Source organism: Capra hircus, chromosome 17, assembly GCF_001704415.2.
Source record: "Capra hircus breed San Clemente chromosome 17, ASM170441v1, whole genome shotgun sequence".
Taxonomy (NCBI): Eukaryota; Metazoa; Chordata; class Mammalia; order Artiodactyla; family Bovidae; genus Capra; species Capra hircus.
The window spans coordinates 2299972-2317260 of record NC_030824.1 but is presented as its reverse complement, the minus strand read 5'-3'; the positions used below and the strand labels follow the sequence as shown (position 1 = coordinate 2317260).

Here is a 17289-nt window from a genome sequence, read left to right as displayed (position 1 = left end):
AGTACCTACTATGTGCCAGGCACTGAAGCCTGGAGAATCCTAAGGCAGGCAAATAACAGACCAGATTCTGCCCTTCACAGAGTTTAGGGTCTTGATGGTTAACAAGACAGATATGAACCAAACAGCCACATGAGCAAGGAAAATTCAATACTGTGAGTATGCTTTGCAGGCAAGGCCCATGAGGCTATGACAGCATTTAACAAAGAGAACTGACTCGACAGAGAGAGGATGTCAAGGAAAATTTGAGTTTTCGTCTACAGTATGAGTAGAAATTAACTAGGCAGTAACTGGACTCTAAAAATGACAAGGTAAATGATCATGACAATATCTGTGCCCCACCCCACAGTGGATCCTCAGTGTCAAGCAGGGCAGCAAAAGTTAAAAATTTAGGAAAGGGCTTTCTTTTGAAGGGGAGCTTGGAGTGAAGTGCAAGAAGGCCTAGGAGCATCCCCAAGGCTACTCCTGTCTCAGTCTCTCTGTCTTAACCCTTCTGGTCTCGCTTCAGTATTACCCTCCTCAGGGATCGTACCAGATTGCCCTATCTGAAGTATTCACTCCTCCGGTTGCAGGCATATCTTTAATTACCTAGTGCATTTCTTCGTCGTCGACTGTCCCCGCCCACTAGACTGTAAGCTCTATGAGGGCAGGAACTTCCTCTGTTGCTCTGTTTATATCTCCAGTGCCTAGCTAGATCTGTGCCACGTAGGAGGCGCTGGACATAACATTTGTTGAACGAATGAATGAACCCCGAGGAAACTGAAGCTCGAGGTGAGGGTAGGAGGGCAGCGTCTCGCCCAAGGCCAAGGTCATTCTGGGGCCGATCCTCGAATCCTAAGTTCTGGCTGCCTGACTCCGGGTCGGGGTGGAGAGATAGGAGGAACGGGGCGATTCATGGCCCCTGGGGCAGTCTAAGCCTTGGCCCTGCCATCGAGGCGGGAAGCCCGAGGCCGCGTGAGGAACGGCTGCAGCCCCTCCCAGGTCCGATGCCCCACATCCCCAAGGATCAGCCACGCACTCACCTTGGCGGCTCCTATGCCGGCGATGTGCCGCCGCAGCCGCCGCCGCCGCCGCCGCCACGGTCCAGGGTGACAGCTCCCAGAGCGCAGGCACTTCCGGGGTCAAACAGCTATTCCGCAGGCGCAGACAGGAAGCCTCGGCCCAACCCCGCCCCCGGAGCCAACTGCCGCCGAGAAGCCGGGCCCGGGGCCACGCCCCCAACCCAAGACTCCGCCCCCCGTAGGTACAGGAGTGGCTGCACCCACACTTTCCGCTCCTAGCACCCTTGGTGCTTTAGCAGAGATGGTGGGAGGTGGCCGGAGAGCAGGTGTGGTTGCACCTCTTGGAAAAACCAAGTGTGCTACCTGGGTTCCTCAAGTCCAGGAGGAATTCTGCAGCTAAATGCTATAAACTGTGTCGGGACAGGGGATGCATTCTTTTATTGACATCGGTTTTTTCAGGTAAACTTGTCATCCAGTGATCTAAAAGGGACAGAAAAAAAACGTCCTGGTTGGTCTGTTTTTTTTTCCCTCGGCATCACACGCATTTGATGGCATCACACAGGCAATTTAATTTGTAATTTAGTGGTTGATTGTAAGAACACACGTGGCAGTCTTTGGTACAGATAAAGCTTAAAGTAGGACTTCTGGCAGAAATGTATGGATTGGTTTCATTATTTCCGGTGATATTAATGTCGCTGAAGTTTTAAAGCTAATTAACTTGACTGTGGGCTTCCCTGGTAGCTCAGCTGGTAAAGAATCTGCCTGCAATGCAGGAGACCCAGGTTCAGTTCCTGTGTGGAGAAGATCCTCTGGAGAAGGGATAGACTACCCACCCCAGTATTGGGCTTCCCTGGTGGCTTGGCCAGTAAAGAACCTGCCTGCGATGCGGGAGACCTGGGTAAGGAATATTCCCTGGAGGAGGGCATGGCAACCCACTCCAGTATTCTTGCCTGGAGAATCCCAGAGGAGCCTGGTGGCTACCATCCATGGGGTCACAGAGTCAGACACGACTAAACACAGCTGCTGCTAAGTCACTTCAGTTGTGTCCAACTCTGTGTGACCCCACAGACGGCAGCCCACCAGGCTCCCGTCCCTGGGATTCTCCAGGCAAGAACACTGGAGTGGGTTGCCATTGCCTTCTCCAATGCATGAAAGTGAAAAGGAAGTTGCTCAGGCATGTCGGACTCTTCGCGACCCCATGGACTGCAGCCCACCAGGCTCCTCCGTCCATGGGATTTTTCAGGCAAGAGTACTGGAGTGGGTTGCACAGCACAGCATGACTTATAGAAGACAAAAAGTTCCAACAAGACACCTGACTTCTAACATGTCTCAGTTTCCTCATCTGTCAAAAGGGGATCATTGATACCCACTTCATCATTTGGAGGCTAAATGAGATAGTACAGACAATACCAAGCACATAGTAGGTGCTCAGAGAGAAAGTAGGTGCTTAGTGAAGAGAAAGGAAGGAAGAAAAAAAAATGAGAAACAGAGAGAGGAAGGAAGGAGGCTCCCTATCCACTGGAGTGGTTCTAAAAAATGTCTTTGTTGGTTTTTGGCTGTTCTGGGTCCTTGTTGCAGCATGCGAGGGCTACTCTTTGTTGCGGTGCTCAGGCTTCTCATCATGGTTGGTTTCTCTTGTTGGAGAGGAAGGGCTTTAGGGCACACAGGCTCAGTAGCTATGGCGCATAAGCTTAGGTGCTCCATGGCTTGTGGAATCTTCCCAGACGGGGAATCAAACCCGTGTCTCCTGCACCAGCAAGCAGATTCTTAACCAGCAGACCACCAGGGAAGCCCTTCCATTGAAATGTTAACCCTCATATTTATTTCATCTTTGTTTTCTCTCATTTTCCAGAAGAGATTAATGAGAAATGTGAGATTCCAAAGGAGACATCCTTGTCATATGTCCAAATGAAATGGAATTAAAAACCACGTTAACAGAAGCCTCAAACTATGTACCAGTTACACACAAGTATGGAGGAATTGTGGTGGTGGGGGGGGTCTCTGTTTTCTATTTTAAAAGAAACACAACCACAACTAAATTTAATGGCAATTATTTGGACTGGCAATGGAGGCAAGTATCTGTGGTGCTTAGAATCAGTCAAGTCTAGGAATAAATAAAGAGAAATACTGTCGGTATTGGAGCTAGAAAATCAGCACTGGAATATCTGGGTCTGAGTCCCACTCGGCCCAGATGCTCTGAGTCACCTAAAATGAATCAGTATTGCCTTTGTGCTTCAACCCTCCAACCAGCTTGTGTTTGCAGAGGACCATTGTTGATGTGAGCTGTTGCGTGGCCTGCACAATGTTCATTTCCTCTATTTTCCCACTAACAGCAGCTTGACCACTCCTCATGTCACCAAATTGGGGTCTGGCTGCTCACTGCTCAAAAGCCAATAGAGAGGCCAGGTTGGTGGAAAGGAAAAATAAAGCAAAATAAAGTTTGTTTTATTTTGGATGCCAGCACTGGGGCAGAGTGGGTGAGCTTCCCTGGTGGCTCAGCAGTGAAGAATTCACCTTCCAGTGCAGGAGACCCGGATTTGATCCCTGGGTGGGGAAGATCCCCTGGAGAAGGAAATGGCAACTCACTCCAGTATTCTTGCCTGGGAAATCCCACAGATAGAGGAGCCTGGTGCGCTACAGTCCATGGGGCCTCAAAAGAGTCAGACATGACTGAGCGACTAAAACAGCAACACCAGTGAGGCAGCAGGGTGGGGAGGGGACAGATTCCGTCCAAAGGCTGACTCCCCTGCTGACAAGCAGGGGCAAGAGCTTTTACAGACAGGGGTAGGGGCTACACGCAGAAATAGCAGTCAGCTCTGACAGTCGTCCTGGATGTGGTCATCAGTGGTCTGACTGGCGTCACCTTGATTATTTGAGGTACAGTTAATCTGCAGTCCCATGGTCAGTTTGTTCCCATTCTCCTGAGGCCAGTTCTCAGAATTGTGGCCGTTTATTGTTGGCTGCAGTCTGATCATCATTTATCTATAAGACAGCTCCTAGGATGATTCAGAATATTATCTATAGCCCTTGAGAAGGAATTAGAGGTCCTTGACGATGCTTACTGACTAAACTATCATTATTTGGACTCCTTTGATAGTTTTCTTTCTCATCTCCCATTGAACATTCTTTGGCTAAAGTTTTTCCACAGACAAAAAGGCAGGATGAGGATAGGGGAGAAGGACCGTAGAGTCCTACTCCATTTCACTCAGAGAACCACGCTTCCCAGCGCAGTCCACGTGGAGTAGGAGTGACTCTTTACCCAGATTTGAAGGGTGAACCACTGTATTAGTTACCTACTGTTGTGCAACGAATGGCCCCAAAACTCTGACATGGTTTCTGCGGGTTAAGGATTCCAAAGTGACTCAGCTAGGTGGATCTGGCTCGGGGTTTCTCATGAAGAGGCAGTCAGATGTCAGCTGGGACTGCGCTCCCCTGAAGCCTTGATCAGAGCTGGAGAATCCACTGCCAGGTGATCCGCTCATAGGGCTGGCAAGTTGGTACCGACTGTTGGCAAGAAGCCACGGTTGCTCTCCACAGGGCTGCTTGAATATCCCTGCAACGTGGTCCCTGGCTTCCTTCAGAAGGAGTAATCCAAGAGATCAAAGTAGAAGCACATATGCCGCTGTGGTCTAGCCTTAGAAGTCACACGCCATGACTTCAGTCATATATAGGGTCTGATACAAGATCACCTCTTCCACATTGCATTGGTCAAAGCAAGTTGCAAGGCCAGCTCTGATTCAAGGGCGAGAAGAACTAGTCCTCCTCTCCATCCACTGTTGTTTAGTTGCTAAGCCATGTGCAACTCTTTGTGACCCTATGCACTGTAGCTTGCCAGGCTCCTGTGTCCATGGGATTTCTCAGGTGAGAATACTGGAGTGGGTTGCCATTTCTTTCCCCAGTGGAATCTTCCCCACCCAGGGATTGAACCCAAGTCTCCTGCATTGGCAGACTCTTTCTTTACCATTGCACCACCACAGACAACCACTAATCTACTTTCTATGGATTTTTGATGGCTGTTTTTATAAGCAACCTGCAACAGCTAGGGAGACTGTGCAATGAGAGAAACTTGTGTGAAAGATGGTAGTGGTTTGAACTCAGGCAGTGGCAAAGAATCCGCATGAGAAAATGAAACAACGGCAATGAAATCTCTTTGCAAAGTGTTACATAAAAATATGAATTTCATAATCCACGCTGTCACTGGCCAGGAACTGCTGTCCCCAGCAGCTTTCTGTTAAGCCAGGCTTTCTCTCGATAGGCCCTGTCTGTCCGATCCCCCTGCCCTCTGTCGAGTTCATCAAAGCTTCTGCTGACTCAAGAGGAATCTGGAGAATGATCACGGCAGTGGAAGTATCAGATCATCCCCCAGGGCCCCTAATAACAAAACATCTGCTTGTCATTCTTCCCTTTCCCTCTGGGTTGTGGTGAGAAAACAGCTTTAAAGGACGGTAATGATAAACAACTTAAAAAACTAAGCCTCCTGGCTTCCAAGAAGGGAGCTGCCTTAATTTGAAGGCAGCTAATTATCCACTCATTATAATTTACAGATAGTGGTGGTTATCTCGCCTTCTGTCACTGGCCTATGAATAGTTGTTGGAAACAGTTTGAAAATGTCTGGGTTCATGCCTTTTAGAAAGAAGAGGGCAGAGAATCCCCGAGTCGAAGAAAAGAATCTTATCAAACACGGAGTCCCAATCTTTCCTTTGGCGGATAAGGAAACTGAGGCCCAGAGAGGGCATGAGATTTGCCCAGAGATGTCAGCTGGCGGGGGGCAGAAGGGGCCCCAGAACTGAAGCCTCCGTGCTGGCTCCAGCCGAAAGCTCCACCCAGGGAGATGAAAGGGTAGCTCTGTCTGTCCCCTGCAGCTCGGCGACACTGCTCTCAGACCACCCGTCAGAGTGGCAGTTGGTGCACCCAGGCTTTCGGTAATCATCAGTGTGGGGCCATGGAGCCACGGAACCAGGAGGTAGAATAATTCCTCTCGAGCTGGAACATAGTTTAAATTGCAGCGAGGGCTGGGCCGGGGGATTTTTGCTTTGCTTTAAGATTAAATGTTTTTTGGGGGGGTTCTCTGGCCGCGCAGTGGTTAGGACTCCATGCTTCCACTGCAAGGGCACAGGTTTGACTCATGACACATATGCCATGGCATAGCCAAAAAAATAAATAAATAAAATTAAACATTTTTTATTTGATAGCATCTCATACTTTTAACGTAAGATATGAGATGAAGGGCTTTCAAAAGACACCTTCAGTAACACTGGTGATGGGAAAGTTTAGTACTTGACGTTTTTAACCAATAAACCTGAAGTTTCAATGCAGTGAAATAGTGCCAGCTCTTTAGCTTTCCTTGGGAAAGCATCAAAAGAAGTTACTGGAAGATATGCCTTGGCTATCATGAAAAGAGAGGGACTCTGCCTTCTGGTGTTCCTGGATGTTTCTCCCTTGAGTAGGTAAACATAGTCCTGCATAGTCCCCAGCAGACTTTAGAATGAAGCCATTCTGAGCTTCTAATTTCTTTTTTTTTCAAATTTTTATTGGCATATAGCTGCTTTATAATATTGTGTTAATTTCTACCGTATAGCATAGTAAGTCATATAGGTATATATATTTATATAATATACCCTCTCTTTTTTTGGATTTCTTTCCCACGTAGGTCACCACAGAGCATTGTTCGGCATAGTTCTCTGAGCTATACAGTAGGCTCTCATTAGTTATCTATTTCATACAGACTATCAACAGTGTGAACTCACGCGTGCTCAGTCATGTCCTCCTCTTTGCCTACTCCAGGGCCTGCCACCCCATGGACTGCAGCCCACCAGGCTCCTCTGTTCATGGGATTTCCCAGGGGCGAGAATACTGGAGTGGGTTGCCATTTCCTCCTCCAGGGGGATCTTCTCAGCTCAGGGATTGAACCCTTGTCTCCTGAGTCTCTTGCAATGGCAGGAGGATCCTTTACCACTGAGCCACATGGGAAGCCCATCAATAGTGTACATCTGCCAAAAATACGGAGCACTTCATGAATTTGCACGTCATCCCTGCACAGGGGCCAGGCTGACTTTCTCTGTATGATTTCAATTTTAGTATACATGCTGCCGAAGTGAGTACCTGATCTTCTAAGTCCGTAAGTGCCCCAGCCACCTCACACTTCAGGGCCCTATCCATGCTGAACTACCCCCGATGCTCTCCTCATCAAGGTGAAGTCTTCATCTCTTCTTTCTCCAAGTTCTAATCATTCCCCCAACATATACACTCCTACCTAGCTCCCTGCACTTCCCCCTGTGTAGCACTGATCACAACTCATCACCTTTTATTTTTGTGTGTGATCATTTAATCAGTGACTCCTCATTGTGTCTTGACAAGTTAGGAACCTCATCTATTTGTTCGTTCACCTTATTCCCAGTTCTCAGCTAGGTACTTGGCACCTAATAACATTTAATAAATATTTGTTTGATAAATGATTGAATCAGAGCGCCAAGATAATCTAGACCGACTCTTCTAATTCCAAGTAAACAAACTGTGGCCCAGAGATGGGCAGTGACTTGCCCAGTGTCACATGCAAGCATCTAATAGCTCCTTGTTGATTATTCACCCTCTTCAATACCTTGGCATGTGGGACATGGGCATTTCAAGGCACTGCAAGGCTGGGGGACTCTGCTGTGTTCCATACTCTGGACAATTACAGCCCCTCCTTCAGGGAAGGCTCCTTGTGAGGCAGGAATTCTCAACCGGAGTCAGCAAAGGGGCTCCAGGACCTCTGCATCCCCTGAAATGTCTGTGGATATATTGGGGAGTTTTGTTTTTTTTTTTTTTTTCAGTAGAAGGGCTGCCAGGTTTTATCTGAACCTCAAATGAGCACAGTCCTGAAATGCTAAGAGTCAGTCACACTAGCTCTCTGTTGAACCTCTTCTTCCCTTCACGCTAGAAAACCCATTCCTCAGCTCTAGAATCTCTGGCAGCAGAAAGACGGTTTAGTGAGAGACTGTGAGGTTAACAGAGGTCAGGGCTAACTAACTAACACATGGCATCAGAGAGAAACGCATTTTTGCTTCAGTTGGTTGAGGGTATCATGGAAGGTTTCCTGGAATGGGTGCCAATGAAGGTGGGCTGTAATGAGCCATAAAGGTTTAAGAGGCTGGAAGTGATGGAGGGAGAAGGATAGGATCCCAAATTCCCTTCTGGGAGCCCCATTGTCCTCATCACTCCACACACCCCCAAGGAGGGCTCATTTCAGTTGTCTAGCATCAGAGTCACCTGGGTCCAGACACCAGCTTGGCTGTAGAATCTCCTTTTCCTTCTCCCCTTTGAAGGCAATACAGTCTGTTTCTGTGATGCCAACCATTGCCGGCAACCCTTTGTCCCCTCTGTTGAATTATTCATCCTGTGAGATGAATTATTAATTTCCAATTTTGTACTGCAAATGCCAGACAAACAGGTAGAAATGGAGTTGGGACCCTGGGCATGGAGCCACAGACCTCCCCAGGTCCCCTGAAGCACAGGCCACCAGGGCCAAGAAATTATGCAGGAATCTGCAAGGGGCTCGCCCTGGAACGCATCTGACCGAAGCTGGTACAAGCTCACGGTGCCCTTGGAAGTGCCTGGGCTCCGCTCGCCTCTGGCTCTCGGGCCCCTCGAACTCCCGTGTCTTCCCTGGGGCCAACCTGACGGGCTCCCAGGCTGGACTGCAGTGTGTGTCCACGGTGGGCCCGGCTGCATTTGGTGCAGCCCCTGAGATTTGATTCTGAGTCTAGCACCCAGGCAGCCCTCGGTTAATCAAGCAGGATTTCTCCATCTCAGCCCTGTTGACATTTTGGCCCAGAAACCTCTCTGTTGCGGACTCCTGTGTGCGTTGTAGGCTGTGGCGCGGCATTCCTGGCCTCTGCCCACTAGATGCCAGTGAATGTCTCCCCCTGCCCCCAGTTGTGGCAACTGAAGAGTCTCTAGTCATTAAGTGTCCCCTGGAGGGCAAAGCTGCTCCCACTAAAAAGCCACTGCTCTAAGTTAGAGCTTTTACTTGAGTCTTTTTTTTTTTTTTTTAAATGTACTCGGTGGGGATCCTGATGATAGTTACCAGGATGAAATATGATGGTCAAACGAGATGACAGGTGTGAAGTCTCCACTTGTTCAGTTTGTCTCCACCCTGGGACTTTACTGTTTCAAGAACCGACAGTTCTCTTTCACGCCTGAGTCCGGGTCTCGGTTGAGTGCTTCCCAGCTGGCTCAGTCAGTAAAGAATCTGCCTGCAATGCAGGAGACGCAGGTTTGATCCCTGGGTTGGGAAAATCCCCTGGAGACAGAAATGGCAACTCCCTCCAGTGCTCTTGCCTGGGCAGTCTCACAGACAGAAGAGCCTGGTGGGCTACAGTCCAGAGGGTCACAGAGAGTCGGACACGACTGAAGTGACTAAACCACTGCCACCGCTGGGTCTCAGGACTGTGTCCAGCTGCAGGGAACAGAACATCCACCTTAACCAGACTTGAACAGTGAAGAGGAGTGACTGGTTCCTATAACTGGAATCCCAGAAGGAGGCTGATTTTCAGGTTCGGTTGATTCCACAGCTCACCCGTGTCCTCATTCTCAGGGACCAGTTCTGTCTGGCTTTTTGCTCTGCCATGTGCTGTGAGGACTTCTTCTGATACAGGTTCACCTTTGCACCCTAGGAAGACTTGCAGCAGTCATCAGCATCACGACCCTTTTTTTTTTTTCAATTGGCAAAAACACATGGCTTGTGGGATCTTAGTTCCCCTCTTAAGAATCAAACCCCTGACCCCTGCAGTGGAAGCACAGAGTCCCAAACACTGGACTGCCAGGGAAGTCCCGGGCCTTCTTATATGCTTCCCATCTGAAAGGACACATCTGTTTCTGCATTCCAAGCCACAGTCCTGAGATCCAGCCTGGCCGGGCCACTTAGGTCACAAGCATACTCTGAAATTAGCATCTACATCCAGTAGACTGTGTGTGCTGGTTGGTATAAGCCCATCACGTCCCATGCCGGAAACTTGGAATGGAATCACCTTTCCTAGTATTAATATATGGCTGTGGAGATATCCAAATGAAGAAATGAAGATCTTGTACCAACCCGATCCAGGGAATCTTCCAGAACCGGTCATTCCAGTGGACGGGGGAACAGATTAGCTGATTGGTTGGATCTGGGACTTGGCCAACCCTTGGAGTTGAGGGCACAGGGAGGGAGGGGAAGTCAGTCTCACCCAACTACAGGGACTGAAATTGGGGGAAGCTTGGTTTCCTAATGCTCAAAGAGGGGTGCAACAACTAGGTTAGAAATGGATGCTAGGCAGGCAAGAATGAAAGATGTCCATTGCATGAGGTCAAGAGAGGGCCATGGGGGTGGACAGGGGCATGTTAGAATGTCTATAGAGTGTATCAGACACTTCTGTGTACCACTTTGGTTACACAGAGCTCACCCTTTTTAAAAATACTTAAATTAATTTTTGGCTGTGCTGGGTCTTAATTGCTGCACTTGACTTTCTCTAGTTGCAGTAAGCAGGGGCTACTCTCTATTTGTAGCGTGCGGGCTTCTCACTGTGGTGGCTTCTCTTGTCGCAGAGCACAGGCTCTAGGTGCTTCAGGCTTCAGCAGCTGAGATGCGCAGGCTTAGTCGCTCCTAGGCACGTGGGATCTTCCCAGACCAAGGATCAAACCAGTGTCTCCTGCACAGGCAGGCGGATTCCACCAGTGAAGTCCCAGATCTGACCTTTTATTCCAACTAGCACTAGGTAGTCTCAGGTGAGAGTTGACAGTGCCCCACTTCTCCCTGTGCCGCCAGGGACGGGTTACCTGTCAGGCCCAGTACTCACCCCGTGTGACCAGGAAGTGTGGAATGTTAGTGCTTGCGAGGCAGTCCTTGACCAATGGGACTCAGAGCTGATGATCAGACTCTTCCCCCTTTATTCCTCAGAGGGATTGCTTCCCAGGTATATTTCCTAAGGCGTCTCTGACGATCCCAAGGAGTCGTGAATCACCCATATCAGGTTCACCCTTGGCCCACCTCCCCCTGGCTCCTGCTCCTTTATAAACTTCCCATACAGAAGCCTTTATATCAGACTCTATCCTGGGGGAACCCAGGATAAAGATTTTAGTTAGTCTGAGATGTAGCTGTAAGTCTTTATACTTTTTTAGACAGCATGTGAAAATGAAAGCAAGTTTTTGTATCTTTAAATTGGCCTGCCATCTGTTGATCGGGGGCTGTGCTCAGAGGACACTGCTCTCGAGGCTGAAAGTCAAGCCTCTTGAGACCTAGTGAGTTCCAGGCCTTTCTTGGCAGGAGGCTGTGGTCTGCCAGCTGCTGTGCCCTGGGTGGGCAGGCAGGTGCAGGAGCTGCCCAAGATGAACCCCTGCCCAGAGAAGCTGTCAGGGGCTGACCGCAGGCTTGAGAACTTGATCAAGATGTCGTCAGCCAAACTGGGAAGGCTGCCCTGCTTCCAGCTGCACCCTGTGATTCTGACGGACATGCGCTCAGCGCCACTGGGGACTGAGTGCTCAGTTGAGGCGGCCCGCCAGTGACAAGGCATAGAGGAGCCTTTGCAGAGATCGTGAGAGGGACCCGGGGAAAGGGCTGTCTCCTTTCCTCTAGCAGCCTGCCTGCTGTCTCCCCTGGCTATAGACAACATGCCACAGTGGGTCTCTGCTCCCTGCTCCCTGGGCCTGGTTTCCTCCACTGATGCCCGCTGACACTCTCCGACTCTGTTGGGATGAATTCCTCATTCTCTCACCCTTCTGGCCACCACCCACACACCTACTGTGCAACCCTCACGGTGGGACCCTCAGCCACGCCTCCAGGGCTCAAACCTTGCTCTTGGTTGTCAAAAAGGCCCACAGGCCCCATACGACTTGCTTTTTGACAAGTCTTCTAGCTCCGTGACCAAAACCGAGAGCAATGCCGGCAGGGCACAGAGGCAGCCCAGTTTATCCACATCTGGCGATATCTCAGCTTATGGTCAGGTGTCCCGGGGACCTGGGGACAGGACTGAATAGTTACAGGTTAGCCCCCATCTGACTGTGTCACTCCTTGGCTTCTCTCTCTCTCTCTTTTTTTTTTGGCTGCATTGCAAGACTTGTGAGATCCTAGTTCTCCAAGCAAAGCAGGGATCGAACTGGCCCCAGCAGTGAGAGCACGGAATCCTAACTACTGGACCGCCAGGGACGGTATTTTGGCTTCGTATTTTTCAGACGCTTCCCCTGGCAGTTCAAGGACCCCTGTGGAAAATTCAAGCCTCTTCACCCTTGTCTCACTGTGTCCCATGACCCCTCACCACCGAGACTCCTGCCATTCCGTGATGCTCCCACGCCTATGCTCCAGCTGGCCCCCGCTTCTGTTTCCCTATTACCTGGCTTACTTTAAATCATCTTTCAGGTGTCAGCTGAGGGTCCTCTCCTCCAGGAAGCTTTCCTTACTTGCCCAAACCTAGTGAGAGAGGTAAGCTCACAAGTTGCCTAAAATAAACCTTAGCACATTGCCCGGTTCCCATTTGTTTACGGGCTTGTTCCTGCAGCAGGTGGTAAATTCCTAGATATTAAAGACCATCTCTAGTTCATCCCTGTTCATTCCCTAGGGCAAAGCACTATGCCTGGCACAGAGAAGGTGCTCAGTAAGTATTTGTTAAATAAGTATTATGAGACTTCAAAGTGTCTAATAAATTTGAGTCTAGAGTTTATTCAGAGGGAATTAAGCCTCGGGTCTTATGTAATATCTAAAAGGAGAAAAACAATTCATGTATTAATATGAGATATTAATAATATTGTCAAGTACTGTTAATATGTCACACATATTTGTATAGATGAATATTCTTAATAGATGAATATTAAAAAACCCATACAGCTGCAAAATTTTTAAAATACTGTTAAAAATAGAAAAATAAATATGCAACAACCTAACAATATAAGCATTGTATATTTTTCTCCAGGCTATGCCTTTGGGCAAGTATACTTTCCCCAGACACGGAGCATTCTATTTCTGCCTTTTCACTAAACATTACAGCATCAACATTTTTTCATCTTGGAATCACTGCCTTTGAAGCGAAAAGAAACTTTAGAAATGGTCCCATCCATCTGCTTCACTTCCAGAGACAGGAACCGAGGTCCAGAGTGGTGACTGACTCAAAGTCACCCAAGGAGATGACAATTCTAGCTACTAAACTTTCTGACAAGTGACGTCACCTTCCTGTCCAACAGCCTTTGAGACTCTTTTAGGTGCTTTCTCCACTTCTGGATCGGAACCGGAAAACACTTTGAAATGAGGATTCTGAAGCGCGGACAGATCTCAGCCGACTTGCATGCCATCACTTTTTAGAATCTAGTGACATACAGGGACTCCCTTAGTGGCTCAGTGGTGAAGAATCTGCCTGCTGATGCAGGAGACACGGGTTTGATCCCTGGTCCAGGAAGATCCCACATGCCGTGGAGAAACGAAGCCTGTGCGTCACAACCATTGGGCTTGTGCTCTAGAGCCCTGGAACTGCAACTGCTGAGCCCTCGCCCCACAACTACTGAAGCTCTTGCGCCCTTAGAGACAGGACTCCACAACAAGAGAAACCGCTGCAACGAGAAGCGCACACACCAGGACTGGAGAGCAGGCCCTTCTCGCTGCAACTAGAGAAAAGTCCGCGCAGCAGCGAAGACCCAGCACGGCCAATAAAGAAATAAATAAAATTTCAAACAGAATTCAGTGACGTATAAAATTTTATACTTCTACTGGGACTCTCTCACACACTGGTAAGTAAGTTGAAAATAGCAACCACTTTGGAAAACTTGCTGGGAATATCTCTCCAAAGCCAAACATTCGATTACCCTAGGACCAAAACTCTTCTCCTCCACGTTGTAGTTGTGGTTGTTTGGCCGCTAAGTCGTGTCTGACTCTCTGCATCTTTGTAGCCTACCATGCTCCTTTGTCCATGGGATTTCCCAGGCAAGAATAGTGGACTGGGTTGCCATTTCCTTCTCCAGGATATCTTCCCGGACCAGGGACTGAACCCAGAGCTCCTGTACTGGCAGGCGGATTCTTTACTGCTGAGCCCCCAGGGGAGACCATATACTCCCACAGAAATAAATGCTTAAGTCCACCAGACAACATGTACAAGAAGGTTCATAGTAGCCAAAAACCGGACACAGGGGCTTACCTGGCTAAGATTCCGGGCTCCCAATGCCTGGGTTCCATACCTAGGCAGGGAACTATAGCCCACATTTCAATCACACTCTTCTTTACCTTCGTGTTTTATGGATCAAATACATTTATTTTCTTTTCTAAGTAGTTTTTTTTTTTTTTGGCTCTGCCACGTGGCATGCAGGATGTCAGTTCCCCCCACCGGGATTAAACCACGACTTGCAGCAGAAGCTCAGAGTCTTAACCACTGGACTGCCAGGAAATGGTTTTAAGTCCTCCCTGCCACACCCCGCCCCCCCTCCCCCCCCACTTCATTTTAAGTATCATTGAATCTGCCCTGTTCTTCCACTGGGCACTGAGAGGGCATCTCCACAGCCTCTTACTAAGCACACCTTGTTGAATGTAAGATCTGAGAGGCCTAGAATTCTTAATTTTGTTCTCATCTCTATTTCTATCCCTGGTGACCCATGGCCAGACCTCTAATTTGTAACTCTGGGTTTACCTGTTTGGAAAGTGGGTTGAATAATTAATGCCTCCTTCACCAGGGTGTTGAAGTTTAATTACTGTTTGCAACATTGCTCAAGATGTCGAGATGAAAGGCAGTTTTAAAAGTCCGTGTTATTGGCATTAGTAATAAAGCTGAGGAATTTGTTTGTGAGTTTTCAAGGTTGTCATAACTGGGAAAGCGGGGGGTTGGGGGGGGGAGGTTGATTTTATGTGGAAAAACCTTGCCCAAAAAACAGCCACAGATCCTGGCTGGTATAAATAGCAAGAACATCCTGTACCTCAAAGGGCTTTGCAAATTTCACATTCTTCCATGCCCCTAAAAAGATAGAGCCCACACTTCCAAAACTGAAAACAAAGAGTTACTTGGGGTTTTAAGGCAGGATATTCAGAAGCCAGTTTTTCTCTTCTCTGTACTCTTCACAATTTATAAGAAGAGTGAAGTTTAAGAACAGGGTTCTTCATTTTTACCCTCAGTTTGTCACTTTTCATTTTGAATTCTGATCACATTTCTACCGACATAGCCGTTAACAAGGATTTTTAGAAACCTGCTATTTTTGTGAGCACTTTATAAGGGGAGGTTAGGAGAAAATAAAAGTTAAAACTCAGCCCATGCCCTCAGAACATTTACCGTCAAGCCAGAAGATAAATATGAGCAAGTGGCCTATATTTAGAATTTATTTCATGATGCCCTGTTATTAATAATAACTGCCCCCTTTGGAGTGGCCCAAGCCCTTTGAAATATATTACTTCATTTGATCCACCGACAGGGCTGGAATTACAAGCTCTGATTTGAGGGGGAGGAACCTCAGACCCAAGTGACGTTTCTAAGGCCATGCGGCATGCAAGTGATGGTATTGGGACTGAGACTCAGTCTTGGGAAGTGGAATGGTCTCAGGGAATCTAGCGGAAGGATCTCGTGTTCCTGCCACTGTAGTACAGCCATGCCCAGAAGCCACTCAAAGGAAAGATCTAGCTTTTTGTCCCAGGTTGAAGGTCAGACCAAGCCAAAGACCAATGACACGTGGCATCTAATCAAAGAGGACTTGTGCAGAGGTCGAGGGTGTGGGTCTTGGACTCAGAGACTCTGATTTTGCTCCTGGCTGTTAATCACTATACGTGTGAGTGAAAGTTGCTCAGTTGTATCCAACTCTTCTTGACCCCATGAACTATACAGTCCATGGAATTCTCCAGGCCAGAATACTGGAGTGGGTTGCCTATCCCTTCTCCAGTGGATCTTTCCAACTCAGGAATCAAACTGGGGTCTCCTGCATTGCAGGTGGATTTTTTACCAGCTGAGTTACCAGGGAAGCCTAATCACTATATAGATTTGGGCAAATAACTTGACTTTGATAAGCCTCAGTTTCCTCATCTGTTACATAAAGATATGATAACAGTGTTTCTGACTTCATCAGGCTCTTTTTTTAAAAAAACTATTTATTTATTTGCCTTCATGGGTCTTAGTTGTGGCATGCAGTTTCTTTTAGTTGTAGCATGTGAACTCTAGTTCCCTGACCAGGGATCAAACCTGGGCACCCTACACTGGGAGTGCAGAGTCTTAGCCACTGGCTCACCAGGGAAGGTTCTATTATAAGAGATCATCTATGGAGAGCACTTAGCCCAGTACCTGACATACAGGCTCTGCTAAAGGTTATCTGGTAGGCAAATGAAAGCTAAATGCACCATTACCCCTCAAAAGAACCATCTTGGGCCAAGAACTCAAAGGAATTAAAAAAAAAAAAACCCACCACATTTATTTTGAGATAATTGCAGATTCACATGCAGTTGTAAGAAATGGCTCCTTGTCTTTTGCCAATTTTCCCCTATATAATTATAGTACCATATCTCAATCAGATAAGTCCACCCACTTATCTAAATTTCATGTTTTACACGCATTTGGGGGTGTGTGTGTGTGTGTGTGTGTGAGTTCAGTTCAGTTCAGTTCAGAAGCTCAGTAGTGCCCAACTCTTTGCGACCCCATGAATCGCAGCACGCCAGGCCTCCCTGTTCATCACCAACTCCCAGAGTTCACTCAAACTCATGTCCATCGAGTCCGTGATGCCATCCAGCCATCTCATCCTCTGTCGTCCCCTTCTCCTGCCCTCAATCCCTCCTAAGATAAGGGTCTTTTCCAATGAGTCAACTCTTTGCAGGAGGTGGCCAAAGTATTGGAGTTTTGGCTTCAGCATCAGTCCTTCCAATGAACACCCAGGACTGATCTCCTTTAGGTTGGACTGGTTGGATTTCCTTGCAGTCCAAGGGACTCTCAAGAGTCTTCTCCAATACCACAGTTCAAAAGCATCAATTCTTCAGCGCTCAGCTTTCTTTATAGTCCAACTCTCACATCCATACATGACTATCCATACATAGCCTTGACTAGACGGATCTTTGTTGGCAAAGTAATGTCTCTGCTTTTTAATATGCTGTCTAGGTTGGTCATAACTTTCCTTCCAAGGAGTAAGCGTCTGTGTAGATTTGTTTGATTACCATTACTGTCAAGATATAGAAGAGTGGAACTTGGTGGTATAGCGGCTAGGATTCTGTGCTCACAAAGCAGGAGGCTGGGGTTTGATCCCTGGTCAGGGAACTAGATCCTGCGTGGCACGAAGAAGATCAAAGATTCTCAACTAAAGATCCTGCGTGCTACAACTAAGACCCAGTGCAGCCAAATTA

At 48.0% G+C, this 17289-nt stretch overlaps 1 protein-coding gene across 2 annotated transcripts in view; it reads right to left on the bottom strand.

The window, feature by feature from the left end:
- The window catches only part of ASCC2 (activating signal cointegrator 1 complex subunit 2), a 36604-nt gene extending 35482 nt beyond the window's left edge, over window positions 1-1122 (bottom strand). For both annotated transcript variants that reach the window (XM_018061003.1, XM_018061002.1), the window contains exon 1: window positions 1020-1122. The gene's annotated coding sequence lies outside the window, so the exon portion shown is untranslated. The remainder of the gene's footprint in view (window positions 1-1019) is intronic.